Source organism: Ipomoea nil, unplaced genomic scaffold (assembly GCF_001879475.1).
Source record: "Ipomoea nil cultivar Tokyo-kokei standard unplaced genomic scaffold, Asagao_1.1 scaffold3340, whole genome shotgun sequence".
NCBI lineage: Eukaryota > Viridiplantae > Streptophyta > Magnoliopsida > Solanales > Convolvulaceae > Ipomoea > Ipomoea nil.
In genome coordinates this window covers 254,192-267,310 of record NW_017619768.1, presented here as the reverse complement: position 1 = coordinate 267,310, position 13,119 = coordinate 254,192, and the positions used below count along the sequence as shown (strand labels likewise).

At 34.1% G+C, this 13,119-nt stretch overlaps 1 pseudogene; it reads left to right on the top strand.

Moving 5' to 3' along the window:
• Positions 1-4,195: 4,195 nt before the first annotated feature.
• Positions 4,196-7,332, top strand: LOC109170782 (annotated as a pseudogene).
• Positions 7,333-13,119: the final 5,787 nt, after the last annotated feature.

The window sequence follows — 13,119 nt, the reverse complement described above, 5'->3', positions numbered from 1 at the left end:
CATCCAACCAAACACCCCCTTAGTCTTTTGTTTTGTATGGCAATTTATATCGTGCACCAGGGCGCACACTGCATTGTGCGCCCTGGTGCAAAACGACGTCGTTTTATACTTTTTTTTTGAAAATTTTGCTTTTCCATGTTTGTTGTTAACTTGTTAAAAAAATCATATTATGAAAATGTACATAATTGTATACTAAAATGTATATAATTGTATATAAAAATATACATAATTGTATAACAGAATACACATAAACTTTTAACTGTTAAAAAAATCACGTGTTCGAATGTACATAATTGTATAAAAAAATGTACATAATTGTATAAAATAATGTACATAATGGTATAACATAATGTACATAATTATATAACATAATGCACATATACTCTGTCACGTCGATTCCCCACACAATTTAACAAAATGACGTCATTTTGAGAGGCACAAGATGCACAATGCTATGTGCACCGTGGTGCAGGTTATAACGCTTGCTTTTGTATACTCCGACATAACTACAAATATTTGTTCTACAATGGGTGATTTATTCAATCATCATAAATAAATTAAAAGAAAGACCAATATTGAAATTATTGAACTGTCCATCTATTTAACAGAATAACAAACGGAGGATTACATTAAGCAAAAATACAAAAAGTCTGAGACTACATTATGTCACAAAAGGCGTATAGATTATTGTTAATATTTGATTGACAACATTCATTAGTATGTTTTGTAAAATTCTTTGCCTAATGAGAGTTTGGTCAAGATTCAAAGTCACTCATGCATATATAACCCCTATTTCTCACTGTGAAAATAGGGAAAATAAATGGATTTAAATGCTTGTTGTGCTTTGAAAGACTTTGAATTGACATGACATAAGTGGGGGGCAATTCTTAGTCCATTGTTTAGATGATCACGGGAGTAGTTTTTAGACTAGAATTCTTACGTACATCCCCTCATCAATTCATTATTAGTTATGTGTTCTCTCTTAATCCTATAAGTTTGCTTACATGCATCTAGTATATTTTGCTTTCTAACTTGAGTTATATATATATAGTTTATATATGTGTTCATTCAATATTATTTGTTATTACATAACTTATTGTTACTTTCTTAATTACTTAGTTACTAGTTACATTATTAAATATTGCGTGATATAACCCGCAATCTATTGAAGACGACATTGTACCTCATATCTTTGCTATATCAACATAATATTAGGTTGTGTTATTTGTGCAGATGTCGAAAATAATGACTCAAGTGTAGTGTAAATCAACTCGGGTAAAATCGTAAAACTAAATAGTGATGCCCTCGGCTCCAATGAGGTGAGATTTCGAGTTATGCTTCATTCCTTAAGATTTCTCTTTTTCTTTATAATTTATCTATGTTTCATATAAAAAATATTTAACCAATGATCGTGTTGCTTAACCAATGATATTGTGGTCTAGTGGCATAAAGTGAGTCCCTCAAATAAGAGTCATGGGTTTGAGCCCAATAAGGACGGTATTGACTTTTTGTACTTCAGTAAGTTGAAAAAATAGTTATGAACAAATATTACATTGTAACAGAGTCAGTAATACTAAAAATAAAAATAATAATAATACATAATGATTATAATCATATAGTTGCACGCACCCTTGCCTGCATCCGCTTCTATCAGTCTATGTATGTACGCTTTTCCATTTCATTTCCTTCACAGTAAAGATGTGAGAGATATTAGTCCACCTCCAACTTAACGAAAAAAACACCATCCTTTTCCCTTTACCTCACCATTAACCTGTTTTTTTTTTTTTTTTTTAATTGAAAATTATTGCATACTATGTATATTATATTTTATGGGAGTGTGGATCAATATAGCATATTATATATGGAAAAACGATTATTGTAGTTTGTATATTTTCGTTTTATTGTGGTGTGGGGTAAGGTATAACGTTTATAATCACTTTATATTAAGGTATTGTTTATTAGTAATAATGTTTACAATTATTGATTGATTATATGATTATGAATTGTTAAAAAAAAAAAAAACAAAAAAAAAAAAAACAAATCAAAATCACGCTCAACGTATTAATAACGAATTAATTAGTAATTATGAGTTCATGCATATATTATCATGAGCTAATCTGCTCATTGCCTTAAATTTTTAAACTTATATATTCTTAAAGAGTTAATACCCAAAATCGTCCTCGACTATAGTGATTTTTCTCAATTTCGTCCTAAACGACCTTGGTGACCTAATATCGTCCCAGACTTTTGTGTTTCGCTCAATTTAGTCCTCCATTTGTTATTCCGTCAAATTGGTGTTAAATTAAGGGACAATTCAGTAATGTCAATATTGATGTATCTTTACTTTCAACTTGTGAAGTGCGAAATTCCTCTTTTTTGTACGAATTACACCCAGAATTACTCCCGGACCTGCAAATCAAATTTTATATTCGCAGTTTTAGGAGTAATTCTGGGAGTAATTCATTAAAAAAAAAAAGGGATTTCGCAGTTCACATGTCTATGAGTAAAGAGATGCCAATATTAAAATTACTGAATTGTCTATTTATTTAACACCAAATGGACAGAATAACAAATGAGGGACTAAATTGAGCAAAAATACAAAAATCTGGGACTAAATTGAGCGAAACACAAAAGTCTGGGACGATATTAGGTCACCAAAGTCGTTTAGGACGAAATTGAAAAAAAACCACTATAGTCGAGGACGATTTTGGATATTAACTCTATTCTTAAACTTAAAGGACTATCTTTGTAGCCACATATAGCCCATAGATTTGTGTCCAATCCCGCCAGTATAAATTTGTATTTCCCATAATAATATAATAATATAATAATTATTATAATAGCATAATAAATAAATATAATTATTAAAAAAAAAGAAAGAAATAAGAGCGCTACCATCAACCGAGACCCCGTTACTAACAGTGAGCGATAGTGGATTGGGGCTTTAATGAAAAAACAAATATGAAGTTTCGTATTTTCAAAAGAAAAAAGAAAAAAAAAAAAAAAAGGAAAGAAGCTTCCTTCCAAAAGTATTTGGATTAAAAAGAGAGAAAATATATGTTAAATATGATGGATAAAATAATTAATTTATTGGGTGTAACAATAATTGGAGCAAGAAAAAAGAACTGTAATAATTAATGACAACAATTAAATGAAGTAATTTTGTTTGGCGTAGGTGAGTGTGCAGAAATATTTGTAGAATGCAAAGTAAATGATTTTTTTTTTTTTTTTTTTTTGGTGAAGGCAAAGTAAATGATGTTAATGCGTAAAAACCCATGAATTGTGAGGAGAGAATATATATATTTATACATGAATTGAATTGAAACAATGATTTTCAAAAAAAAAAAATTGAAACAATGCAAAGAGATGAATTGAAGGTACGTACGTTAAAATTTATGTGTGTTTGATCCAATGGCCCATTCGCAACACCCAACACCTATATTATGTCCATTCTCAAACGTCATTTGCTAAAGACAATTCTGCTCTTGTATACACTGTTTCATTGATGCTATTGCTCACCAAAACTCCACCCCTCACTTACCAATTTGCCCTTCTCCTTTATTTTATTTCACACTGCACCTTCCTCCCCATCCATTATATTGCTCAATTCCACCACCCTTAGCTTCATAAACACATAATACCATAATTAATATAATGCTGTAAAAACCCCAACTAAGTTCAAATGGAATTTCAAAAACAGATTAGATCTATACTATCTACAAAAAAAAAAAAAAAAAATCAAGATTTTAGTTTTAATTTGTTTACACCTTAAGTTTTGAAACTCGTAGATTAAATTGACAGTTTTAAAACTCGTGGACTGCAATTAATAACAGTTCAATAGACATAGGATAAGAAGTGAAATTTACCTAACATTTTCTCCTAATTTAATATTAGAATTGCTAGTATAAATATTACATTTGTATATTGACTCTTATACAAGTGTAACTCATGATATAATGATGAAAAGTGGGGAAGGGAAAGAGGGATGGGTAAAATGGTAAATTGGGTGGAGGGACGTTCACTAGAGTACTGTAGAGGAGCTACAATAGCTGGTGTATAAGACTGACAAAAATGAAAGCCTTTACGTGTACAGAGAGCGGTATACGGAGGTGGGGTGTCCTGAATGTATTTATGCATGCAAATTTACTGTGGCCATGAAATAATAATAATGAGTGATTTTTTTTGTTTTGTGGGGGAAAGGATGTTTTTTCTTGGGTCCAATTCCTGGTTTTGCTGAGGTCGATCTATCAAAGTTTGGAGTATTGTGATTGGGTCAAGAACACTCTCAAACACCCATCCAACGTAACCCACCCCCATCCCCCCACCCCCTATACATACATACCTCCACCTTCCTTTTCAAGAAGTTTTTTTAAGTAAGGGTGACCCTTCAACAATACCTGGTGAGGGCAAGGGTTATGAGAGAAAGAAAGCTGATGAAAAGCTGAAAGTAACCAAAAAGCTAAAAGCAAGCAAGGAAAAAAAAAGGCAGCAAGAAATTAAGAAAGAAGAAATATGGTACGACAGCTTTTTCTTTCTTAATTTTCGTCATGCTTGGTGATGATGGTAGCTTTAGCTAGAGTTTGACAGTCCGGCTCCGGCCTGCAAGATTAGGTTTTCTCTGTGTGCAGAACAAAGATAGATTTGAGCCATGTTAGCCAACAACACTCCTTCTTCTTCCTCCGAACCCTTTGCCACTTTGGATAACGGCAGCAACAACAGCAAGCGGAAGCGGCGCCCAGCCGGAACTCCAGGTATATATATATATATATATATATATAATATAATTCAGCACACACACACACACACATATATATTTATATTGGAATTTGCGACGTTGATTGAAATTAGAATACTACATTAACGGGGACGGGGAGATTATAAGTTAGGTTGAATTGAATTTGGAATTTGGGCGGGTGCAGATCCGGATGCGGAGGTGGTGTCACTGTCGCCGAAAACGTTGCTGGAGTCTGATCGGTACGTATGCGAGATCTGCAACCAAGGGTTCCAGAGGGATCAGAACCTGCAGATGCACCGGCGGCGGCACAAGGTGCCGTGGAAGCTGCTGAAGAGGGAGACGCCGGTGGTGCGGAAGCGAGTTTTCGTGTGCCCGGAGCCGACGTGTCTCCACCACGACCCTTGCCACGCACTGGGTGATCTGGTGGGCATCAAGAAGCACTTTAGGAGGAAGCACAGCAACCAGAAGCAGTGGGTGTGCGGTAAGTGTTCAAAAGGCTATGCCGTCCAGTCCGACTACAAGGCACATCTCAAAACCTGCGGCACTCGCGGCCATTCCTGCGACTGCGGCCGCGTTTTTTCCAGGTGAGCGCAATTTTAATTACGGAGTATTTTTATTTTCATCGCATATCAATATATCATATCCTCCTTAGCTAGCTTAGCTTGAATTGCTAGCTCAGTACCTCTCCCTTTTTGCCCAAATTTACAATATACGATCCATACTATTCTGGTACACACAAATTAATTTTCTTGCAAGCTAGCTAAACTCCGATCGTGCAACTGGGCGGGCTCTCTCTGGCCGATATGATGGGGCCAAACTCCGATACTACTGCCTAAACATATACTATACTATACTATACGGAGTACTATATATTTCTTCTTCTTCTATCTCTCTCTCATTATATTCTCTTAACTACATTTTTCAAAAATCGGGTAATACCACGGTACTTGCTTCACACAACACCTTAACGCCGTACCGTTTTTGTTTTGTTTTTTTTTTTTTTTTTTTAATATATATTTAGTTTAGCAGCGAGCTGAGTCAAGAAAGGTCTTCTTTTTTCTTTTCTTTCTTTCTTGAATGTGCAGTAGTGTTTTTGAATTTATTTGAGATTTGATTTGATGCTAATGCATATATATATATTGGAGTAGCACTAGGTGAATGGGAGATGAGATCTCACTACATACAAAAAAACAAACTTATTTCTTCCTTGAAAACTGGGTTTGACACGTTTAAAGTGCACACTTTTTTCAAGCTAGCTTCTTTTGCGATGATTCTCTGATTAAGATCTCCTTTTAACATCTTCTTTCACCTTCCCACATTAGCTTCATCAATGAGAGAGAGAGAGAGAGAGCACATGTGGATGATGTAGTGCCATTTCAAATTGTCCTTGTTCTACTTTTCCACTACACTTGGAATCATTACACTTTGAATTTCTTCAACCCCAAAATATGCCTGATAGATCGAGCTGAGCTGCCGTATAGTGTATAGTATAATATAGTATCATCATTTCATTTCATATCATCATGTATATATGTACTTTAATTTGCTACCTAGCAGCTCTTCAATTCAATTAGCTTTTAATTAATTAGCTTCTTCCATTATTCCATTCCAAAGGGTGGAGAGCTTCATCGAACACCAAGACGCTTGCAGCATGGGCCGCCTCCGTTCAGAGTCCCAGTCTCATCATCATCATCATCTTCAGCCGCCGGGGGCCTGCCTTTCCCGGACTGCTTCCAGCCCCAGCCCCTCCAGCGACACCAATCTCAGCGCCGCCGCTCCCTGGCCTCTCTTGATGTCCAAGCCCACTTTCATGAATGCTACTCCCAAGCCCCACAACTTAGAGCTGCAGCTCTTGACAACCACGTCCGCCTCCTCAAGCCGCTTCGACGTTTCAGTCACTTCCAAGACCGACGAGGATCACTCCACGCAGCTGCAGCTCTCGATTGGGTCCTCCTCGGAGGGCTCGCGGGGGGCAATCAAGGACGCGGACGCAAGGGAGCAACTACGGCTGGCCATGACGGAGAAAGCATACGCGGAGGAGGCGAGGCAACAAGCGAAGAGACAGATTGAGTTAGCGGAGCAAGAATTGGCAAACGCCAAGAGGATCAGGCAGCAAGCGCAGGAAGATCTAGACAAAGCACAGGCTATGAGAGAACACGCCATTAAGCAAATAAACTCCACACTCTCTCAAATCACATGCCATGCTTGCAAACACAAGTTTGAAGCTCCCAGGGCGGACCACTACAACCCCTCCTCCATGGACTTCACTTATATCTCGTCGTCTATTCCGTTAACGGAAGGACACGGACAAAAAATAAATAATATAATGTAGTCACAAATATTATATATTTTTTGTTTTTGTTTATGGTACGTGGGTAGAGCTGATCGAGGGTTATCACTCTAGCTTCTCCGGACTCCGGCCTGCATGGAAATGCTTACTACAAGTCTGGATCGGAGGGTACTAATTAAACATAACATTATTATAAGTAGTTGAGATGGCATTGATCGGAGTACGTACTTTTAATTTTGTGGTGAAGGCCGGATCGGATCGGAGCCCAGTGTTAATTAATTTAATTTGTATTCAAAGAATTGAATTATTTGGATTATTTTGTTTATTGATGAATTGAATTGAATTGTATTGTATTGTATTGGTGGTTACTTGTGTTTCCCGTACCGTACGTGCAGTGTATATGGTGATTAGGTTTTACAGTACGTATAATAATGTATCCTTCCCTCATAAGAACAAAGCCATCTTATCATATATATATATGCTTAATTGCTTTGCCAACGTAACGTATTATATATATATGAATTGAAGCTAGGCAGCAATAGAGTCAGTCTTCCAGTAGTAAAAACACAAGGTAAGTTTATGGTGATGAATTATTAGCGATGGAATTGAATGAGCTGAGGGAGCTGCTGATCAGGTAGCTACTAGCTAGCTAAGCTAAGAGTGGACTATTTCATTGAGAAATTAAAGTAAGCAAGTTTGAGATTTTTTTATTTTTTATTTTGAAAAAAGTGTATAGTATTAATCAAGTAAATTAAAATATATTAATATCTGGTCTATGCTCAACTTTTGGATGGTTGTTAGATTTAGTGTTTGGACTATTTGAAGATCTTTGTTGGCTGAGGTGGTCAGAAATGGAGGAGAGCAGCCTGGGGCCAGGCCAGGCCATTCACCCACTCAACAATATATATATATATATATATATATATATATATATATATTAAGAAATAAAAGTAATAATTAATTGCATGAAAGAAATTAAAATGCTAATCATCATAATTTTATTTACGTAAAAAAAAAAAAAAAAAAAAAAAAAAAGAGAGAGAGAGAGATAAATAGAGTAGTCCTTTTCCCCTGCAAGCTGAAATGGTGCAGTGCAAGGCTTATAAATGTCAAAAAGAAAAAGAAAGAATTGAAGATAGAAGGCAGGCATCCCATCCCATGCCATGTTTTTCAGTGCCAAAGTTGTAATGGTTGATGACAGAGACTCGTCGCTCTCATACCCCCTCACTCTCAGACACAAACAAACTCCCTTCAATTCTTTCATCTATCTTTTAATTAATTCCTATCCAAATTAAACCCCCCTCTTTCTTTCATATTTCATTATAAATAAATACATACATATATATTCATCAGAATCAGTGGTGCTAGCTAATGCTTGCAGTACAGCAGCAGCCGAGACTGAGCATCATATCTTTTTTCCTTTTATGCACACACCAACCCCCTAACTCTCCATCACTTCTTTCATTGCTTAGCTTCTTCCACTTTCATTTCACATTACCTTCTCCATCATGATAATTACTATTTTATTTTATTTACTAAGAATCAACAAAAAATATATTCAAAATCATTTGTAATTTAATTTAAAGAAAGAAAGGAAGGATTAATTGATGAGAGCAGTCATATATAGTTTGGTTTTTGTTTGTTATTATTAGTAAATTTGACCATTGCATGCATCATATCAATGTTCTTTGTTTTCTTTCACTTGGAATTTTTCTTGGGAGCATTTTTTTTTATTCAATTCAAGTTTTGGAATATGCAGGCAGGGTTGTGATGTAGTAGTCCTATTCTTATTATGTGGTCCCAATGGTGAAAATATATAACAATTAAGGTCAAAGTAAATATCTTCTATCAAATTTTAATTTTAATAAATCAAGCTCCATTATATTTCACCCACAAAATTTTAACGTGCACTCTTATTTATGTATATATCAAATTTTACTTAGGTTATGAGTGGTTAAGTCAGTTTGGCCCTGTTAGCTGATATCATTGGGCTAGATGGTATGGCTGGCTAGTTGATAACATTAGTTAATTAATTGTATAAAAATGTTTGGATGGTATTAAATTAGTTGTTAGTTGATAATTGTTTGAGATGATATAATTTTTTTTCTCAGAAAGTTAACTAAAAATGTTTATTTGAGCAGCTTTTTAAATTAATTTTAGCATTTTAAAGTTACAAAAAAATTGATTAATCAAACACTTATATTGATTTTTTTTAACCAAGTTAAATAGTTAATAGTGATCAAATAAGTCAAAATTGACTGATAAATTGACTATTTTATCAAACATGATCCTTAATTTGTTTATATGCATCTTCAAAATTTGTGGAGATAATCGCACTACGAAAATTATATATAACGGACTCGACTGAAATTAAGTTATCAAAAATCAAATATGTAACATTTAGATATAATAAAAAAGTCACATTTCACCTATTCAATTACTCATTTCGGGACAGTAAATTGTTTACTTTGATTAACACGATACTACGATATGAGTGATAATAATAATAATTGAGCAATTGGACCCTTCAAAAGCTAACGCCTAATTTGGCTTTTTTCAGTACATTTGCAACAGTGTAAAAGAAAAAGTTGATAACATGTTTGGTCTACGCGACATAACACCTAAATAAAAGGCAATGTTAATCAATCACCAAAATATTTATACATTAAAAAACTTTAATTACACACACACCCAAAAAAAAATAAAAAATCGAAACTCATTAGTCATTTACTACGTGTGAAAATTAAAGTAGATTGATGAAAGTCCTAATCTAAAGAGATATGTCTGCCAAGTAATGAGAAGATTCTAGTAGCAGCTTAATTGAGACACCCTCGTGATAATCATTTTAATTAGGGGTTTTTAAAGTTAAAACAATGAAACCTGGCATGGCTTACATTAACACAGTTTATTTAGTCTGTTAAGCACTGAAACCTGGGCCACTTGATTGGGAAGCACTCAAACACTATACAGCTACACCTCCGGCCGGTGGGCCCCTTCAATTTTACATAACCCTTTTCTACAAATTCTACGTGTGAGATATTTAATACAACACAAATTTTAAAGGGAAAATGACACTTTCCCCCGAGTTATATACTTATAATACTTTTTTCTCTATAATTATTTATGTAAACACATTAGTCCCCAAAATTATTTTAAAAGTAGTGATTTTTTCCCCTGATATATTCAATTAACATTTCTATCCTTAAAGTAAACATTTTATTTATTTTTCTTCTCCAACAAATTATTGCTTATACGTAGGGATGACCACGGTTCGGTACGAACTGAACCGGACACTATAGCAATCGAATTGAAAATTTTCGGTTATGATTTAGATTTCAGATCCAAAACCCAATATTTAGATTTCAGTTTATTAAAATTATGAATCGAAAAAATTGGATCCTGAACCATGAACCGGCGGTTCCAGATCCGGTTCGCGATTTTGAATCGTCTTTATTTTAACATTTTATTTTTATTTTTAAAATAATCTAAATTTAACAATAAATGTATTTTATTTTTTTCAGTTCGGAAAATAAACCAGTTGTTTTGGTTCACGATTTTAATAAACTCTAAATATCAAGGTTCGATTCTAAATTGTAATTGAAATATTTTAGTTTAGTTGCTATAGTGTCTGTTCGGTTTGAACCGAATCGTGGTTATAATTTGTTGGAGAAGAAAAATAAATGAAATATTTATTTTAAGGATAAATATGTTCATTTAACATTTTAGGGGGGGAAATAGCCACTTAAATAATTCAGGGAAAAAAGTGCTATAAATATATAACTCTGGGAAAATATGTCATTTTCTCAATTTTAAATAAAGATGGAAATATTTTTTCTAAATAATGTAAGTAAAATTATTATTTTAATTTTTAAAAATGCTACTTCCCTTTTATTTATAGAAATATTTGGTTTGAAAAAAAAAAACTCTTTTAAATTAATAAAATAATATTTGCCATAATCTCTTCAAAATAAAAAAAAAAAAAAATCATCACTTCAAAATCTACACATGATCAAACTATTAATAACAAAAGTACGTGAATACTAATTTTGTTGTGCATATATATGTATACCTCATAATTTAATTTGGTAGTTTAATGGTATGCAATTGGGATCGGAGGATTCGATCTTTAGTTTCACCCTTTTAGAATAATGGACCCAAAACTACTTAATTGTGCTATATTAGTATATTGTTATGATCATGAAATCTTACTATATATCTTAGCAAAGCAGTTGAAGATATTGAACCTCTAACTCAAATTATATTATATATTTATATAATACAAGTAGGCAATTAAGGAAAACACATATGTTTGTTACGTACAGTCATTAATCTGTAAAGTTTCCAAGGATGCAGCAGCGCGCATATATTAAACAACAAGCTAAGGAACATATATATGAATGTACAATAATAATGCATATGCGATCCGGGCAGTATAGCTACTCCAATTCACCTCTGTACATATAACTTAATTGGTACAAACATATATGATTGCTACAAAATCTAGACCCTAGCCAGCTACTTACATTGGATATGCATATCCTCCTTCATCTCAATAATTGATGACAGATGAGCTCAACTGAAATATATATATATATATAGTTGTGGCCTGGCCTGGGGTGACTTTTTTTTTTTTTTTTTTTTTTTTTCTTTCGTTTTTTTATTTTATTTTTATTTTTATTTTGGTGCTCAAAATGAAAAGGGTGGAGATCAGATTGACGTATTCTGAATAGGTTGATTGTTGAATGGATATTAGGGAGCTGGGTGCTCTATGGTTACTTACTAATTAATGCATGCATGCCTTGAAGGAATGTAAACGGAGATGGAAAGACTGTTGGATAGATGTCTGCTAAATGATATATGATATGACGCATTGCATGTATTTAGAAAATTAAATTAAACATTATAAGCTAAGGCTACAGATCGTGGACAAAAAGTTTAGAGTCTGCACCATGGTCCTGCATGTCATTTGGGGGATTTTGTTGGATGACTAGAAGGGTGCATAGTGAGCTCCTACCTAGCTATTCCATTATTTGGTCTAAATAATAATAATAATAATAATAATAATAATAATAATAATAAGGTACGTACACACGGCAGTAGAATGGTCAAAGCAGTGTGCATAGTAAGAAGAAGCTAAGGACAAAAATGATGGACAAGAGTGGGCAGTTGAAAACTCAGTGGTATGCAAAACAATCACATGATCTGAGGCTAGCTAGATGGACAAAGTTACAAAACCGTACCCAAAAAATTAACAAATTAAACACACACAAATATATATATATATATATATATATATATATATATAGAGAGAGAGAGAGAGACTCATAATCAAATGAGTTCAGCCAACCCCTTCCTATGAGTCTGAATGCTTGAGATCAATGCCATAAATTTTGTTATTGTGCATCGCGAACTTACAAGTGGAGTGCACAGTTGCATAGTTGCACAATTTGTGAAATTTAAGTCATTGATCTTAAGTATTCAATGACCCTGATCTGCATTGGAGCTGATCGAATAAAAAACGTAACGTTGTTCCACTGGACCACCGCAACTAGCTAGCTCCGGCCGGCCGGCCCCATTAACTACAGCAGCCATTAGATCTGTCCGTCCGTGATCAGCCGGTGAGCTTCATAGGTGCCAAGTGGAGTGCACAGTTGCATAGTTACACAATTTGTGAAATTTAAGTCATTGATCTTAAGTATTCAATGACTCTGATCTGCATTGGAGCTGATCAAATAAAAAACGTAATGTTGTTCCACTGGACCACCGCAGCTAGCTAGCTTCGGCTGGCCGGCCCCATTAACTACAACGGCCATTAGATCTGTCCGTCCGTGATCGGCCGGTGAGCTTCATAGGTGCCAATTGCATACATCCTCAACTCAACGTAACTCGAGTCAACTCCGCCCCCATTCAATCATGCATGCCGGCCGGCCTATATTATGGCATGTTTGGTTAATAACTTATCAACTAATTTTGATTTATTTAACCACAATTAATTGTTTAACTTAGTCAACCTGAATATTTGGTTAATTAGCTTTTTTGTAACAGCTTATTGCTCTAAAATGTTAAAATTCAAAAATTATTTTTTTGATCTTTT